Raw genomic sequence first — 19,348 nt, forward strand, 5'->3', positions numbered from 1 at the left:
GCCCCTTTTCAGCACTGCACTCGTTGTCTTTTGACTTCCAGTCTGTATTTTCACAGCGATTCTGCGTGTTTATTAATGAATGGCTCGTTTTAAAATCTTCCCGGTCTACTGACATTTGTTAAGACATCTGCTTTAAACATTACAGTACTCATGATAACTTTTGTTAACTTCAAGTAAATCCACTTCAAAAGCTAATTACTTCTGGACAGCAATGCCATAGAAATATACAGAGCGACCGTAAAAACAGAAGTTAAAAGACAAAATTCTAAAGATGGCGGCGCCCTCGTTTCTCTGGTGCATAAGGTCTATAGGGCTTGTTTTTTGCTTTTTTTGACTTGCGAGAGTTGGCAACTGACACGCGCACGCGGCAGCCAAATAAGTCCACAAGACCGAAAGTGCAAGACCGAAGGTTTTAGTGAAGCGGTATGGAGCTTCTGGCCCGACAGTGGAAACGCAGCGTGGTTTTGGGTTCGGTGCTACAGGTCCGAGGCTTTTAGCCCAGCACGGCCCATTTAAAGGCCTGGCTCGCACTGGCCCAACTGTGGAAACGCGGCTATGGCCAGGGCAGTGGAGTGGAACGCAGCCATAAAGAAAGAAACATTTGCAAAACAGGAAGTAGGGGAATCGTGAAGACGCGGCACATGAACCATGGCACTATAGCCTATGTTTGTGCGTTGACAAGTAAAAACATTTACTTTGAGTACTCAACTGATTTGGTGTGTTCGAAGTTCAGCCTTACTGATTTTTTAATAATAAAGATTGTTTTAAAGAAGATTTACATTATTAAACAGTAAAATAACCAGCTGCGGGAAATAACCAGTAAAAAAAACAGCTCCATTGCGGCATTCCCGACATTCAGTGCGGCATTACATCACGAAAGTAGGAAGGTAGGAAGACTGTGAGTGCTTAGGGTGCCATTTGGGACAGGGCCAATCAATGCATTGGAGAAAACAGCGACCATAAATGTAAATAAATAAACAAAGTTGCTTATCATATTTCCCTAACAAGCAACCACATTGTTTTAAATAAGCCCAAAACACTGCAACCCGCGACCCATGATTTTTTAAAGCGGCCAAAAAAAGAAGCCCAAAGTCACGCGTTATAAGCGGACTTGACAACTATGGCGTGTGTCCGTTAAGTCCATGAGACTATCCCTGCGTCTCAATGTCCATACTATCCATCCTAAACAATATGCAAGATTAAACTAAGTGTATCCCAAAGCATAGTATGTTGAAAAGTGTATGCCAGAAGTCCCCGGATGGTCTGCTATTTCCGGTGGATTTTCGAAAGTGTGGATCCGTGCTCACTATAAAGGCTAATATTGCCCACAACCCATTGTGCTTTGGAGGAGGATCCAATTCAGAACTACAAATACGAATAAAGTGTGTTCAGAAAAATATAAAACATGGCAGATGTGTGCGACCGACGGTTAAGTAGAGAGGTTTAGATAAAGGGGTTTGAGTGACTAATAATCAACATTTAAAGGAGAACTTGGTAACTTTTTTAACTTAATAAAACTGTCTAGAAATCATTTGGATGGTTAAACAACCTGTTCTGGTGATATTGGTGACTTTCCCCGCTCCCCCCAGCGTTCCCAGGCGGAAAACCAACCTTGCAACTTGGCCACTACTGTCCCGGCAAGATAGAAATTGGAAGTCTCGTGAGAAGCGAGAACGAGCACGAAACACGAATTGCTTTACGGCAATTTGACATAAACACACACGCATGTATGATGTACCAGATTACCCACTTCGGTAGACATAGCTCCACGCGATACAGTTGGCTTGCTCCGATCATAACAAACGCACATGAGCAGCGGTAGAGAGGGGGAGGAGGCCGCCGCAAGTGAGCTTTTTACGACTGTGTTGTGAAATATACGCCCCCCCCACAGCTGTACCCACTGCGCAATGTGACGTCGTATTGACGTCATTTTCATGTAATTTTTGGACGTCCAAATTTGGTCCATTGAAGGGGTTGTTTTGTAACGCCAGGCGACGTCTTTTTTCGACGTCTTCCGCACGTCTTTTTTCAACGTCTTCCGCACGTCATTTTTCGACGTCTTCCGCACGTCATTTTTCGACGTCTTCCGCACGTCATTTTTCGACGTCCATCCACAAAAGTTTGTTTACAATAAAACACACACACACACACACACACACACACACACACACACACACACACACACACACACACACACACACACACACACACACACACACACACACACACTCCACGTGCCAACGCTCTACTGTTTGAGCTACAGAGAGAGTGAGATAATTTAAGATTATCGCGTTTAGGCTAAAAATAGGTTCGGCGCTTGGATCACGAGCATCTTGCAGTACATTTAAAATATTTTAAATATAATATTTTAAATATTTTAAAAATTTATTACATTTTAAATATAGCGATTTGGAAACGTGGATGGAGCAGTGAATAGGTTCATTACACAGCAAAATGACACGACAAACTCGCGTTTTGGAAAAGAGCTCTTCATTTGTAAATTAAAAAAAATATAATAATCATGTAAATTTCCTGCACCTGTCATAGACGTCCAAAAAATTACCCAGTTCAGGTCCAATGTTGAACGTAAATATGACGTCCAAGTTGGGTCATGGTTGGACGTCCAAATAGTGGACCTAGTTTGGACGTCGAAAAAAATCACCCAGTTCAAAGGTCCAATGTTGAACGTCAATATGACGTCCAAGTTGGGTCATGGTTGGACGTCCAAATAGTGGACCTAGTTTGGACGTCGAAAAAAATTACCCAGTTCAAAGGTCCAATGTTGAACGTCAATATGACGTCCAAGTTGGGTCATGGTTGGACGTCCAAATAGTGGACCTAGTTTGGACGTCGAAAAAAATTACCCAGTTCAAAGGTCCAATGTTGAACGTCTATATGACGTCCAAGTTGGGTCATGGTTGGACGTCCAAATAGTGGACCTAGTTTGGACGTCGAAAAAAATTACCCAGTTCAAAGGTCCAATGTTGAACGTCTATATGACGTCCAAGTTGGGTCATGGTTGGACGTCCAAATAGTGGACCTAGTTTGGACGTCGAAAAAAATTACCCAGTTCAAAGGTCCAATGTTGAACGTCAATATGACGTCCAAGTTGGGTCATGGTTGGACGTCCAAATAGTGGACCTAGTTTGGACGTCGAAAAAAATTACCCAGTTCAAAGGTCCAATGTTGAACGTCTATATGACGTCCAAGTTGGGTCATGGTTGGACGTCCAAATAGTGGACCTAGTTTGGACGTCGAAAAAAATTACCCAGTTCAAAGGTCCAATGTTGAACGTCTATATGACGTCCAAGTTGGGTCATGGTTGGACGTCCAAATAGTGGACCTAGTTTGGACGTCGAAAAAAATTACCCAGTTCAAAGGTCCAGTGTTGAACGTCTATATGACGTCCAAGTTGGGTCATGGTAGGACGTCCAAATAGTGGACCTAGTTTGGACGTCGAATAGATGTCCAGAATTGGTCATGGACCGACGGACCCAATATAGACATGATCTGCACGTCTATCCGACGTCCAATGTTTAGTGGGTAGGGGGAGCTCGTGGGGAAAACATGCGACAACAAAAGGGAAAATCAGCGAAGAAGTGACTAGAGTTCGCTAGAGTTGCCGAGTTCTCCTTTAAGCTGATAAAAAATATTTATGTAATGTTATCCACATTATATTTAACCTGCAACAACAACATGAACTTTTATAAAGATCCATTATTTGGCCATTAACTTTTAAATGCATCGTTATGCATGAATATGAGGAGAGTCTCTGCATGAAAGACCTTATAGGGCGTAGTATAAGTAGGCGAATTGAGACGCAGCACATTTGTCGTTTTAGGTTTTAGAAGGTTTCAAACCTCTTTGCGGTCAATAAGCGCATTTTTGTTTTATCTGTCCATATGCACTGTAGGCTAATCTGAAATGATATAGGCGTAATTTGCGGGTGGGACATGTCCCCACCACTTTTTGCCAGGGTTGATATTGTCCCCACCACTTTTTGAAACATCTTGTGGCACTGATGTAGCCTACCTAATACAAATAAATAAAACATCTCCAGTTTACTAGCAAAGCATTAATTTCATTCGTTTGTAAGAGGCGATCTAGTGCTGAAATGGGTTGTTTTTTTAAATCAAGCTGAGCGCTCGTTGCCGCTGCGATCAGTGGTGCGAATACAGTGTTCTCTTGTGGCTCGCGCACTCTTCGCACGGACATGCGCTTCAGCCTTTGTGGAGACTCTCCATTCATTCTGGTGAAATCACAAAACGCACACAAACGTGTCCCTGCTTGATATACAACCACTGATGAGTGCGGATTAAAACCCAGAACTTCTGACACGCTTGGCAAAAGTTCTACCAGACCATTAAAGAACACTATAGGAATTATTGTGGATCTATGGATTTTTTCACGTGAAAAATCTCGGCACTAATGAGGCTAGATCTCATTCAATAACAAATTAAACCAATTGAAGCCTGTACTATTGAAAATGATTTCTGGAAAATTGTTATTGTACATATCTAATTTAGTACTGGATTAGCATTGCTTACGTTGCCCGAGAGCCCACTACTGGCGGAACTCGTGCATAAGGTTTAAATGGAATGCAATATAAGCCCTTGATCACTTGGAATTCAGTGGAGCTGATTTATTATTTAAACCCCTTTTTTAACTTATGATTTTGTTTTAAGCATCATTCTATATGCGTATAAGTTGTTGGAGAAAATAAATACAATCCTATAGCCTACATGAGCTGTTGGATTTTTATTTTTTTTATTACAAATACCGGTACACACAAAAAATATCAATAGTAAATTTGACTGTGCACATAGGGTAGCTACAAGTATTATGCGATTAAATATCAACATAATTATATTATACTATTATATTAATTTAAAAAATAATTCATATGTCATACACTACGGTTGAGCGCGATGTGACGTCACAATCAAGTTGAATTGTGGGATACAGAGCTGCTTGAAGTGTGCACCAGTGTCGCTCCCTCGGTCAAAATCGAGGGGTCGAGCCTCGAGGAGGGTCTGTCGATAAACTTCCCTCGTCCACTTCACGAAATGGAACTTCTTTCTCCCGAGGGGAAGTGCTTAGGGAAGTTCGCGAGTGCGTGTCTAAAAGTGAAGTGGAACGCAGCCCATGTCGGTTCTTTAGAATCACTCTGTAAACATCGACACACCGAAAAATATATCTTCCGGTGTATACTATCGCTTTATTTCAGTGTTGTTGAGCGTGTATTTGACATGGATGATAAAATCAGATAATGGCGTACGTCATTTAATATAAAATAATTGTTGAATAATTCTGAACCGATTCTTAGAAACGAACCGTTTAAAAGAACCGGATCGCATAAATGAACCGGACTTTCCATTACACGTACCACGCACCGCCCTTTCGTGACTCAGACAGTAAACAACAGGGCTGTACCCCGTTCTCAAAACGACATAGGCAATATATAGTCCATTCCTGACAATAATATAAGTTGTTATTATTAATTTAATTCATTTAGCCTGTAGCAAGTTTCGGAGCTGACACATGACAATTTATTTCAAAAAACGCTCATAATGCAGTGTGGATTTAGATATTTAAGCAAACACATTTCAACAGTCTCTTTATTCTATCACGGTATCTATCACTTTATATCACGGTAGTTTCGTAAAGTGTGTCAGATACTTTGTGGTGAGCTAATAGCATCCAAATTCAGGAAATAATAGTATACTAATATTATCAGGCAGGCACAAGTTTTCAAAATTCCTACTACTGAATATAACACATTGGCTCCCTCTTCTGGTCGCACTAAGCAAAAAGGAAACAGTAGCCTTCATAAATGCAGAAATGATAAATTCATAAACAACTCCAATAATTGCTAAATCACAAAAGTAAACTGCTCAATCTCAGTATTTTTGTTTTCTCAGAGATCAGCAAAACATCTGTTTATTAACCATTGCAATTTTTTTGGAAATGCATTCTTGATCTATTAGTTGTTGTGAGATTAGAGTTTTTGACTATCGTTAATCAACACTCGGTGTGATACGCGTATGTAGTGCATTTTTGTGTTTAAGCTAATGGACGTGCATACAATTATTTATCTGTATCAGTGCATTTATAGTGATTGAATGATAGGACAGGCCTATATTAGTCCAATTATCACGCTAAATTATTTTTAAGATTCAGAAAGAGATTATCTACATTTGGGGTTCATTGGTAACTTTAATGATGCTCCGAGCTGTTAACAGAATGAGCTAGAGTTAACATGTGATTTGTCGAAACTTTTAAAATCTCTATTCGTTGTAAAGTATGCCTTTTATCATATGGTTAGGTTATTACTTCTGCACAACCAAATTAATTTTGATTTTAAAAGTTTGAAGTGCTTGAACTTTAATATGCTTTTATGCTAAATCTATTGTTAAAATCTATGTGACCCTGGACCACAAAACCAGTCACATGGGTCAACTTTTTGAAATTGAGATTGATACACCATCTGAAAGCTGAATAAATAAGCCGTCTATTGACGATATGACAATATTTGGTCGAGATACGACTATTTGAAGATCTGGAATCTGAGGGTGCAAAAAAATCGAAACTGAGAGAAAATCTCCTTTAAAGTTGTTCATTTAGGTTGGCGATTGTGCTGCATTCACTCACAAAAATACATGTTTTATATATGTGACCTAAACTTGGTAGCTGTTAAATTGTCGACCAAATTGACTACGCCACCCGCACGTTCTGGGATGGGGGACCCTAACAATGATCTCTTTGCACAGACAGTTCAAATAAATGATCTAGAAGCCAGAGTACAAAAAAAATTGATTTACTTTATTACATGACAAGTACCGTTCTTCTCTTATGACTGAAATTACTTGGTTGGTAACAATGTTATTCATAACACAAACAAACTAAAGAAAACAAACAAACCACAACAATTCAACTCCACTCTAAATGGATTTAAAGTAAACTTAACCAAAATAATTTTCAAAAGAAATGAAAACAATGCTCCAAACAAATCAAAATCAAATTAAAAGAATACAATTAAAGTGTCCCTGCAATACAATTAATCAAGTCCCTGCTCCACTGGACACTGGAAATCTGGGGGATCAATGACTTCAGTTAAACACTGGTCCAACCCCAGCTCACCCAAATCCTCCCTAACCGCTGCTGCTGGACCTCCCTCCTGGCTACATGTAAAACCACAGTCTCCTCTTCTGACATTTCCTCTTCCTCAGCTAATGGTCTCTGATGGCCATACTCTTGCAACAATCCTGCTGGAGGGGGGTTATTTACCTCACCCTCGCTTTTATCCAAGGGTACATACCCATCAGGAAGCTCTCGCAAATCCGAGCGGTGGACATTCTTCACATGCGCCGTTGTGTCTTGCTGTCTTACCTTATACACAGTGCCTACCGCATCCAAACACTCTACCACCTCATACACTTTGGAGCCCCACACATCTTGGATCTTATGCCGGCCTGGGAAATGATTCTTACACAGAACCAACGTACCAACTGGCAAAATAGGCACAGACTCTGGATGGTGACGTGCTCGCTGGGCTGCTGCCACCCCCAGCTGTTCCCTAGCCTTAACATATACAGAGGCCAAATGGTTCCGATGACTCACCACCCAATCTTGGGCAGTCACTGGAGTACCTCCTTCCTCCATCCCTAAAAGGGCATCCACGGGAAGCTTTGGCTTCTGGCCAAACATTAGTTCGTAAGGGGAGTAGCCAGTGGATTGATGGGCGCAGGTATTATAAGCAAAAAGTAACTGAGGTAAAGACTAAGGCCATACTCTTTTCTTTTCGATGGGCAAAGTACGCAATAGATCATGCAAAGTGCGATTAAACCTTTCGCACTGCCCATTTCCCTCGGGATGATATGCTGTAGTCCTACTCTTCTGAACCCCATATAGGTGGCACAGTTGTTTAAGCAATTCTCCTTCGAAATTCCGCCCTTGATCCGAATGGATGCGTTCTGGCACACCATAAACATAGAACCACCTCTCCGTCAGGATGCGGACCACAGTACTCACCTTTTGATCTCGAGTTGGGTAAGCTTGGGTGAATTTAGAAAACACATCAGTAACTACAAGCACATTCTCACATCCGTTACTTGCCTGCTCCAACAGTGTAAAATCAATTGCGAGAATTTCCAAGGGCTTTGAAGCCATCAAATGCCCCATGGTTGTACGAACTTTAGGGCGTAAGGCTTTAGCGACCACATAACGCTCGCATTTGATACACCATTGCTCAACATCATGGCGCAGATTAGGCCAAAAGCATCTCTCCCTCACCAAGGTGGTTGTCCTCTCTATACCTTGATGCCCGTGATGGTCATGAAGGCCCTCCAACACTTCCTTCCTTAAAACCCCAGGCAATAAAACCTGCAGCACTCTAACCTTTCCTGGACCCAAGAAGACTTCCCTATACAAAACTCCATCTACCTGTCGAACACGTTTCCACTGGCGAACAAGCTCCATTACTTCCCTAGACTCACTAACCCTTTCATAACGAGTAGGGACCACTCCTCTTTGCCAATATTTCAGAAATGCCGCAATATGCATGTCTGCCGCCTGAAGAGCTTGCATATCTGCCTTCTCACGAGAGGGCAGGGCAGCTATTTCTGAAGCTAGAGTACAGTTCGAAGCAGAGCTCAAACACTGAACTAATGAAAGTTCATGGGGAAAGGTTATATCAGAAGCAATTTCCCTGACCCTTTTAGGAGCTGGATTCACAGGCAGGCGGGAGAGTGCATCCGCATTGCGATTGGCTGTACCAGGACGATATTTCAGCTCAAAATCAAACAACGCCAACTGTGACGCCCACCGCTGCTCTACGGCAGCCAACTTGGCAGTCTGCAGATAACTCAAAGGATTGTTGTCCGTGAACACCACGAACTTGACACCCAGCAAGTATTCCCGAAACTTCTCGGAGACGGCCCACTTAAGGGCCAAGAGCTCCAGTTTCATTGAACTGTAGTTTAACATATTTCTTTCTGCAGGGCGCAGGCCCCGACTGGCGTAGGCGATAGGCCTCCGCTGCCCCTCCTGTTCTTGAGACAATATGGCACCAAGACCGACCTGACTAGCATCTATCTCTAACACGAATGGCTTAGTGAAATCAGCATAACCTAAAACCAGTGACTTCTTCAAAGCCACAAAGGCATTCTCCACAGCTTCTGTCCATCGTCCCTCCAGCAGAGTCTTAGTGCCTGAACCCCGCTTCTTTCCCTTACCTTGGAGCTCCCCTACTAATCTGTGTAGAGGTGCTGCTAATTGAGCGAAACCCTCTACAAACCTTCTGTAGTATGATGCAAAACCCAAAAAGGAGCGTAACTCCAAAAGATTACTGGGTCGCTTCCAATTGACTACAGCGCTGATTTTCTCTGGGTCAGTGGACACTCCCTGGGAGGAAATTATGTGACCAAGATACTTAACCCTTTTTTGGAAAAAATGACATTTTTGGAACTTCAGTTTCAGATTATTTTTGACATTTTTGGAACTTCAGTTTCAGATTATTTTGTCGAAGACGCCCCAAAACCATCTCCAACCGCTGAAGATGTTGTTCAAAGGAACCAGAAAAAATGACAATGTCGTCCAAATATAACAGAAGGGACTGGAAACGTTGATCACCGAAAATCCTCTCCATAAGCCTCTGGAAAGTACTGGGTGCATTGCACAAACCAAAAGGCATTCGATTGTATTCAAAAAGGCCAAAAGGAGTGCAGAAAGCAGTCTTCTCCTTATCCCGTTCAATCACTGGAACTTGGTTGTACCCACTCACCAAGTCAAGAGTAGAAAACCACTTAGCACCTGTTAGCGCATCAAGCGATTCCTCAATCCTTGGAAGTGGGTAAGCATCTTTCCGTGTTTTTGCACTGAGTTGGCGGTAATCAACACAAAGATGGATACTCCCATCCTTTTTTTGCACAATAGGTGATGAGTAGGGACTACAACTAGGCCGAACTACACCCTGTTCAAGCAGCTCACTAATATGAGTTTTGACTTGCTCATACTGAGAGGGGGGCAACCGACGATAACGCTGCCGAACAGGAGCATTGTCTAGCACTGGAATCTCATGTTGGACTAGGTGAGTACACCCCAAGTCACCCTCTTTTTTACTAAACCTCGGAACTAAAACGGGTCAAAAGGCATTTAGCCTGCTGAAACTGTACAGCGGACAACGAAGGCCATGACGCCTCATTGAAATCCAAGGATAGCCCGCTACCTACCTCCATGACCTGATTACAACTCACCATATCCTGACTATTCACACTCTCCTCCAACTCAGGTTCCAGAGCTGACTGCAGATTGACCATATACAGCTGGCCTAAAAAAGTTTTTGGCCTAAGCCATTGGTCCTTCTCTCCCAAATTTACTACAGGAACATGAACTACACCCTGCTCTACTGGTAATAAACACTTTGAGATAAGGATATTCGCAGATAGTGCACTTTCCTCACCTATTGGAGGCTCCAAGAATACAGAAGTAATAACACGTGCCATACCTTGACAACCATTTATAGGAACCCATTGAAGGGAACCCGCTGGCACTCGTATAGCCGATCCTGCCCTTACAACTGCCTTCCCTAAGAACCCAGACTCAGCAGTAAGAGCTAAACTTTGGCACTCCAAAAGGGCCTGCTTCCACTCCTTCCCTGCTTGCTTAACCGTGAGGGAGGAAAATAAATGCTCTTCGTGTTGACAGAAAAGCTCTTGATAGCAACAGTTCAAAACATTCAAGCCCAAAAGACCTGGGACTGCAAGCTTTTGTTGCCGTATCAGAGGATCTAATGGATCTCTCATAATTAGTATCCCCATTTTAGGGAGGATTTTACCCAAAACCTCAACTTCCAGCTCCAAGTAGCCACAATAGGGAATGTCCATTCCATTAGCAGCCTTCAACCGTAACCAGCTACAAGGTTTCAAACATTCCCTGATATGCAATGGAAATGCAGACTCAAAGAAGCTCTCTGTGACCATTGACACCATAGATCCAGTGTCCAGTAAGCAGGGAGTTTTCACACCCCCAAAACAAACTTCCACTACAGGGCACTGCCCAATAAGTTGGACCAAATCTTCCTCAAATACCCCTTTAGAGCCAGAAGAACCCCCCTCTGGTGCCAAGCTCCCAACACCAGAGGGTGCTAGTTTCCCGGCTGCACTGGGGTTTCCTGTACAACCGTTTGACCTTGCACATGGGATGACTGTCCCTGGCCAATTCCCCCTCTCTCCCACTCACATGCATGCCTGCCAAGTCAGATCTGCAGAACCTTGCAATATGACCAGCTTTATTGCAACACATGCAGATTGGCTTACCATCGGCTTGGAAACGGGCAGAACCCGGCTGGGAACCAACAGCACCCCCTACAGGATTTGATGGATTTATACTCAAGTGCTTCAAAATAGCATCCAGCTGCGCCTGTTGTTTACGGAGACAATCTTTAAGCTCGCCCAATTCATAAGTGGATTCGGAGGAGAATCGATTTGGCCCATACGTACCCACCACCTGAACATCTGCAGCGCAAGAATGAGCTCGAGGTCTTACACTAGGGGTGTCTCCCTCGTCTACCCACCGTATAGCCTCAGCACGAACCTCCAGGAATGACATCTCAGCATTTAACCGCACCTGGCGTGTCAGCTCCCTACGAAGGGTATTATCACGCATATGTTCAATAAACTGATCACGTAATGTGTGGTCTGGGTTACAAATACCTGTCAAGTTCTTACGTTTCATTGCCTCCATTAGGGCCATGAGGGCGTGCGAGTATTCACGGAGCGACTCTCCCTCCAGCTGGCGACGTTGAAAAAACAGCTTCTGTACAGTAAACCAACCAAAGACTGAGAACAACCATACATATCAAGCAAGATTGTAAAGATTTTTTCAGGATCATCCCTATCACTAGAAGGGTGAAACTTTACTTCATCCTTAGCTTCTCCATCTAGAAGATCATAGACGAACAAAGCTTTCTCAGCTACAGGAACTGGACGAACTATCAAAGACCTACGTACTTCTTCGACCCAATTTTCTACCGTCAACAAATCAATAGACCTCCTTCCAGAAAACCTGGGACACTTTCTTTCACGTGGAACATAAACATAACGTTCAGATGGCGGAATGTTAGCAGATAGACGGGCACCAACATCACGTCTAGGACTAGCAGACTGAACCTCATCAACAATCTCAACAGGCCTCCTTACGAGTTCTTGCCGAAGTTGCTGGTTATCTGTCTGCAATTGTTGTACCAATTCAGTCAAGACTTTAAGTTGTTCCTCCATAGCGATCTGTAACATTCACACAAAAGCAACCCAATAGACAACTGACGATGGATGAGGATCACCGCTCGTAACAAAATAAAATTTTCGATCTGTTGCAACCACCGTTTCTTTCCCCACCCCACAAAATACACACTTTAAAGCAATACAACCATTTGCACTCAGGCTTCTCTAATGTATAACCCTGCAGACTATACGGCAAGTGTGACCTAAACTTGGTGGCTGTTAAATTGTCGACCAAGTTGACTACGCCACCCCCACGTTCTGGAATGGGGGACCCTAACAATGATCTCTTTGCACAGGCAGTTCAAAAAAATGATCTAGAAGCCAGAGTACAAAAAAAATTATTTACTTTATTACATGACAAGTACCGTTCTTCTCTTATGACTGAAATGACTTGGTTGGTAACAATGTTATTCATAACACAAACAAACTAAAGAAAACAAACAAACCACAACAATTCAACTCCACTCTAAATGGATTTAAAGTAAACTTAACCAAAATCATTCTCAAAAGAAATGAAAACAATGCTCCAAACAAATCAAAATCAAATTAAAAGAATACAATTAAAGAAATAAATCAATCCAAAATTCAGATCAATTAAACAAACAAATCATAATTTAAATCAAATGATGAAGAAAAGACAATGATAAGAATGACACTCAAAATAACACAAATCGACCAGGAATCATAAAATGGGAATTACACCACATGGGAGGAACAAATCAAACCAAAAAAAATCAAAACCAAATCAAACCATAATATGTAAAACACGTAACCCAACAAGACCTCCCATACAGTGATATACCACAAAATAAGACAGGCAGATCTCGCAGAAAAATGAATGCCACAAAAATCAAAATATAGCAAATAAATAAAAAAATAAAGCAAGCAAATCCCAATGGATTTCGATGGGGGAAAAAAACGATGGCCACTTGCCAAGAGAGGTTTTGACGTTGCTGATACGCTAAGGCTCACTTAAAGGAGAACTCCGGTCAATTTTAACATTGAGCTCATTTTTTTGTACATTTGGAGTGCTGTCAATACAGAGAACAACGACAAAAATCAGTGTTGCCTACACCGAGTTATTCTATTTTTAAAATTTGCACCCTGTTGACTTCAATAGGGCAAGTAGTAAGCCTGCTTTTTAGCCTCTTAACATCCTTTAAGTGTTATTACAAGTGCACAGAAAATGTGAGTGATTCCTTCCGAGTGAACACGAGTGGATCTGACTGCAGTAGATGTTAGAGATATTAATAAAAACGAAGTTAATTCAGCCAGCGCTCATACCTTTGTTTACATCCTGTTTTCGGTGGAACGCCATAGTAATCGATTGTCGAGTTCACGCGCGTGATCATTGGTAACTAAACCTATGCGCGTGAACTCGACAATCGATTACTATAGAGATAAAGTGTTTTCTGACTGGGCTATGTGCTCTGCCTAAAAAAATCTGCAGCTGAGCCCTTACGCAAGCGACCTTGGCACCACTCAGTGTAAAAAGGGAGTTACCAGGCTGAGAAAGCTGAGATAGACAAAGGCTTATGAAAAAATTCCTTGCAAGAAATAAGAATGGTGAAACAATGCTATTAAAAGTTTAATGGATAATAAAAAACAAATTAATGAAAGGAAAATAAGAAATCAAACATATCAAGAACAAAGAATATTCCTCGAAATTGGTTTTGTCGGCTGTTTGGCCATTTTGCTGAATGCAAGCGCACATCCAGATAGGGAAACACAACCCATACTGAACAAAAATTTGATAGATTAACTTTGTCTCTCCATTTGTCACAAAAAAACAAAAAAACAAAAAAAAAACACGAGTGTGTGTGTGTGTGTGTGTGTGTGTGTGTGTGTGTGTGTGTGTGTGTGTGTGAACAGCATAACAGACTAAATACATTATATTGAGTAAATAATTGTATTGAGATAAAGAAATAAGGAGGGAGAGAGGTGACAGTGATAAAGAGATTTTTTATTTTTTGAAGCCTGATGATAAGAACACATGTGGACCAGAGCGAGAGATCATTACGAGGCAGAGTATATCTTCCTGAACAGCAAGACAGAAATGGAACAATGCCAGGAAGAGGAAGAGGAAAGAAAAGAAATTCCAACAATCAACAGAGGACCCCTCTGCCGTGCAAAGGCAAAAGACCGTAACTTCGTTTTTGGTCGAAAATGAGTTATTTATATTTTTGGCACATTCAAGACCTTCTTTATCATGTGGATAAGTATCTTGAATCAATTCCGTTTATTTTTCGAGAAAATAATGATTTGTCTTAACAGTAACTTCCAAAAGCCCATGAGAAACCAAGGCAGACCACCGTAACATCAGTTACCGCTCTTTGGCTTTGTTTTGGAACGCTCAAATTACGAGTTACGGTGCTCTGCCTTTGTTTAGCCGCGCGTCAATATGAAGTTACGGTGCCGGTGTTTAATCAAATAATGCTACCTACCAGATTGTAAGGTTATCTGCCTTTGTTTTAATGTCCATTAAAATTAAAATTACGGTGTATCCTGTGTACTTTGTACAGCTGCCATCAGTCGCTCTAACTTCTGATGTCCTCAGAGCGGTCAGAACATTTAGTATGGTCTGAACCCGCTCCATCGACAAACGTGCGATTACGATCGCGAAGGATTATGCAGAGTTGACAGAAAAACGTTACACATTGCCGTATCAGATGAATACAACCATGAATTAAAGCTCGCAAACTAGCTGGCAGAGTGCCAAAACTTCGCCTTCAGCCCCGCCCTAAACGCGGTCGAGTCAACGCTGGACTAATAGGAGGTATTTTGTCATGTCAAATGTATTAATAATGCCATCAGAATGCAACCAAAGCACAGGATAGCAATAAGTAGATGGCTATAAATAATTGTAAATCATACAAAATAAATGCCATGATCACTAGATTTTATACAGGTGTGTACTATAATGATTTTGTTAATGGTGATCAGCAGCTAAATATTGATAATGTGGAAGTTACTGCCTTTTGCCTTGGTATGACCTCTCACTTTTTGCTGACAATACAAAGGCAGAGTACAGTAACTTTAAAATAGTGGTCAAAAGTCAAGTTTGAGCTCAAGATTTTTTTATGTATATAATTTCCATTACTAAAACATCTATTTGCCAAATTTCCAGTGTCCTACCTATAATTAATTAAGCGGGACAACTAAAAATCTTTAAAGTCATTTTTCTCAGTTCCACACTCTAGCGACTTAAGGTCTTTTGCCTTTGTAGGGCAGCCCTGACCCGCAAGGCATGTGTTGGGGATGCAACCAGCCTGGACACACCAAGAGATTCTGTCCCACTAAACCATGGCCCCAAAATGGGCCTCCACAGGGTCAGATGTACCAGCCATGGCAACAGAGTCATCAGAACCAGTAGCATCAAGTGTCAGGGCCTGTCAACCCATGGCGTGGCCCAGAACAAGGCTACTAGGGATCCCTAGATCTGGAAAATACGTCAAGACAGTAGGATTCTTGGGACTGATGCAGCTAATCCCAATGACGGGCCGCTGTCAGCATAAAAATAAAAAATCCTGTACTAGTTTCAGAACAAACACCAGTTAATCTCTTAGGTAGGGATGCTATATGCAAACTAAAATTACAGATATGGTGCTCTCTTGAAGGAATATGCATAGATAATACAGGCATAAAACAAATGATAGTAATAAGTAATAGTAACCTGCAGGAACCACAAGCAAACATATTTTGGTTAGTGAACCAAGACAAGGGAGTAGGAGAAACACTTGAGAAATGGAGAAAGTATATAAAGGAACAGCTTAGGAAACCAAGCCCACCAGAAACTGAGTTTCATTGTACCATGAGTTATGACCCCCTTAGAAACCCAAGACTGGAGAAAGACTGGTTAGAAAAAACCAAGGGAAAGGATATATATTTGAACTCAAATTATATACAGTGTAATCGTAGGACCAGCAGGGGCAGCATTGCACATTGAAGAATGTGACTTTACTAAAACATGGTTTAGGGTAGATGATGTTACCCTAAATGTTACTCTATACCTGAATGAAGGGTGTCAAGCAAAAGACTTAGGCTCAATGATGCTGAAAGCCACAGAGAAACAATGGGAAGCCACTGAAAACCCTTTCATTTTTCAAACACCAGATATGACATATATTAAAATTTCCCTAAATTAATAGTAGAGTTATAAAAGAAAAATGAATTGAAGTTAAAAATATTGAGCTGATATTGGAGATGGAACAAAAGGTACCCATCCAGTTGTAATCTAAACATGACACAGATGTGGGCCTGGTGAAGTCAGCCGATCCTGTTAGAATTAGAGTTCAGCTGCCAAGAAAACAACAATACCCATTAAGACGTGAAGCAGTGGAAGGAACAAGAAAAACAATTAAAGGATTGGTGAAGGCTGAAGTGCTGGTTGAAACTTTTGTATTGTAACACTCCCATTCTACCAGGTGAAAAGGCCAAAAAGTCCAAATGGAGGTTAGGCAGTCAGTGAGGTAGTGGAAGATTGGCCGTCAGAAGACCCAGATCCACATACGCTGTTGACAAATGCTGCACTGCTGTTTGGACTTTGAGCCGAGCGGATAAATGGTCCGTGTGGCGCGCGGTTCAAATGAGTTTCGTTCCGCTTTTGGCGCATAAACATTATCGAACATTTATCGAACTCTTGATATCGTTTTATCGAGAAAAATTATATCGCGATAATTATCGTTATCGTTTTATCGCCCAGCCCTAGTATCATCTACCTGCCCCTGCTGAAGGCCATCCCATGGATGGGGGCGTTCTGTCACGGTTCTGTTAGTTTGGACTTTTTGTGTTTCACCACCTTCTGCCTGAGTTAGTCGTTTGTTGTCTTGGTCACTCATTATGTTCAGCTGTGCACTCATTATCTAGTGTACTTAAGTTCAGTTCTGTTTGTGTTCATTGTCGGGTATTGTCTATGTTACATGTGTGTGAGTAGCTCTCTTTCTGGTTTGGATTTATGCCTGTGATATAATTAAAGAGACTTTCCAATTCATCATCGTGTTCGTGTCGATCATCTACACTGCATATGTGACGATTTAAAATAATGTCTTATTTCTATTGTAAACTAAGCATTTTGTCAGGTCCCTGAGGTACTTCACTGCTTCACAACTATTCTCCACCTATAATATTTTAGACTCCACCCATATGTGACATTTACCAGAAATTAAATCATTCAGGTCTTTTTAACAGTATTGCATAAAATGGTAAGTAGTATCATACTTTTCATTAATATTTTTTAGGCCTGTTATCAAAGGAGGGTACTGTCAAGCTTAAAAACTCAACCCCATCACATACAAATTTAAAATGTTACCTTAATCTAGTGATGTGACATTTGAAGCGGGGCGTCGGAGCGTGTGTCGAGAAAAAGTGGGCGTGCCAGATGAAGCCGCGATTCGAGGCTTGTGTTGTTAACGTGAAAATCACGTGACTAATGACAAACGAGGCCTCGGTTTGTGTGGATACGTCATCGGTTCGGTCTGAGTGTCGCTTCCGGATAAAATGCGGTTCGAAACTCGCGCCACCTTGTGGGTGTTGTCAGGAGTAGTAGAAGCAGTTGTAGTAGTGTCAGAGAGTCAGAGAGTTAGAAAATTATCACTGTCCGTGTCAGTGTCGTTATTGTGTCATATGTGAGGGCTGTATATTATTACATTATCAGGTTAGAATAGTTGTAGCCTAGTATATTATTATTATAGTAGGCCTCGCTATATTATAGTCTTGTTACATTAATTAGATAAGATTATTTGGATTGCTCTGGATTTTTGCATCTGGACTGGACTGGACTGCTTTTTGATTTGGATTGCCCTTTTGGAATTGTTTGCTTTTTGTGACTCTTCCTTTTTCCTGGTAATGGAGCCAGCAAGAAAGAGGGAATCCTCCCCTGTCTGGGCTCAACAGAAGCATCAGTGTCCTCATTTGTACCAGATGACACTGGCATTTTTACGTTCCCCTGCATCCCCTGTTCCTTGTGAAAGGATCTTTTCCAAGGCTAGAGAGATTTTGTCCAAGAAGAGGAATCGTCTAAACCCCAACACACTTGAAATAATTCTGTTTCTCAATAAAAAATCTATTGTAATCCTTCCTTCCGGACTATTCTGTTGCAGTTTACTTTAATCTATAATCTGCTAAATGAATAAATGTACTTTATTACACTCCCTCTAACATAAGCACTGCACTCAACACAGTGTCACTGTTGTTGTTCATACTGTCACTATCCAAACAATTTATGAATAATTAATAAACTGTGTGTGTGACTTTGCACAAGTAAATTCAGACAGAGAAAGATACATATTTTATATTATACACAGTAATGGACAAATGTCTGATCATGTCTTTTTATTATTGCAAATGAAAGGTTACAGACATCAACAGTGAGTACAAAATAAATAAATAAATATTTTTTATAAAATATACATTTAAATATAATTATACAAATAAATATAAATATTTATTTGTATATTTACATTACAAATAAATATTTTTATTTCTAAAAGTATTTTATAAAATATACATTTTTTTATAAAAATATATATTTTTTATAAAATTAGGGAGGGAGGGGGGGGGGGGGGGGGGCGTGGCTCTGAACACTGGTTCGGAATGAATGAATTTGTCTGCTATTTCTTTGCACAGTAGCTAGGTGTCACTAGTGAGCAATGCTGAATGAAGCTTCGAGTAATGAACCTTTGGCTGAAGCAATGGGCTGCGAGGTCTCAGTGGTTCAGGAAGCCTCATTTTGCCATCACTACCTTAATCCATAGGTAAATACAATGTACTTATTTCATTGCTGCCATATATGGTCTACTCTCCTACACTACAAGAGGACCAGTGGCCATTTTGTGCAGAAAACCTCAACCCCGTCACACTCAACCCTGTCACATATCTGTATATTTCTTCTTGTTTCAGGGTTGAAAACTTGTGACAGGGTTGAGTTTTTCGACTTAATTTATGGATAATTTTAATAATAAAAAATAAAAAAAATTCAGTAAAGATATACTAACCAAATTCATGACAACTCATAATTTTGTTATCAAAAGAATATTTTTTATAATGTGTCCACTTAAACACTGACAAGCATC

This window comes from Scardinius erythrophthalmus, assembly GCF_964197995.2.
Source record: "Scardinius erythrophthalmus genome assembly, chromosome: 14".
Classification (NCBI taxonomy): domain Eukaryota; kingdom Metazoa; phylum Chordata; class Actinopteri; order Cypriniformes; family Leuciscidae; genus Scardinius; species Scardinius erythrophthalmus.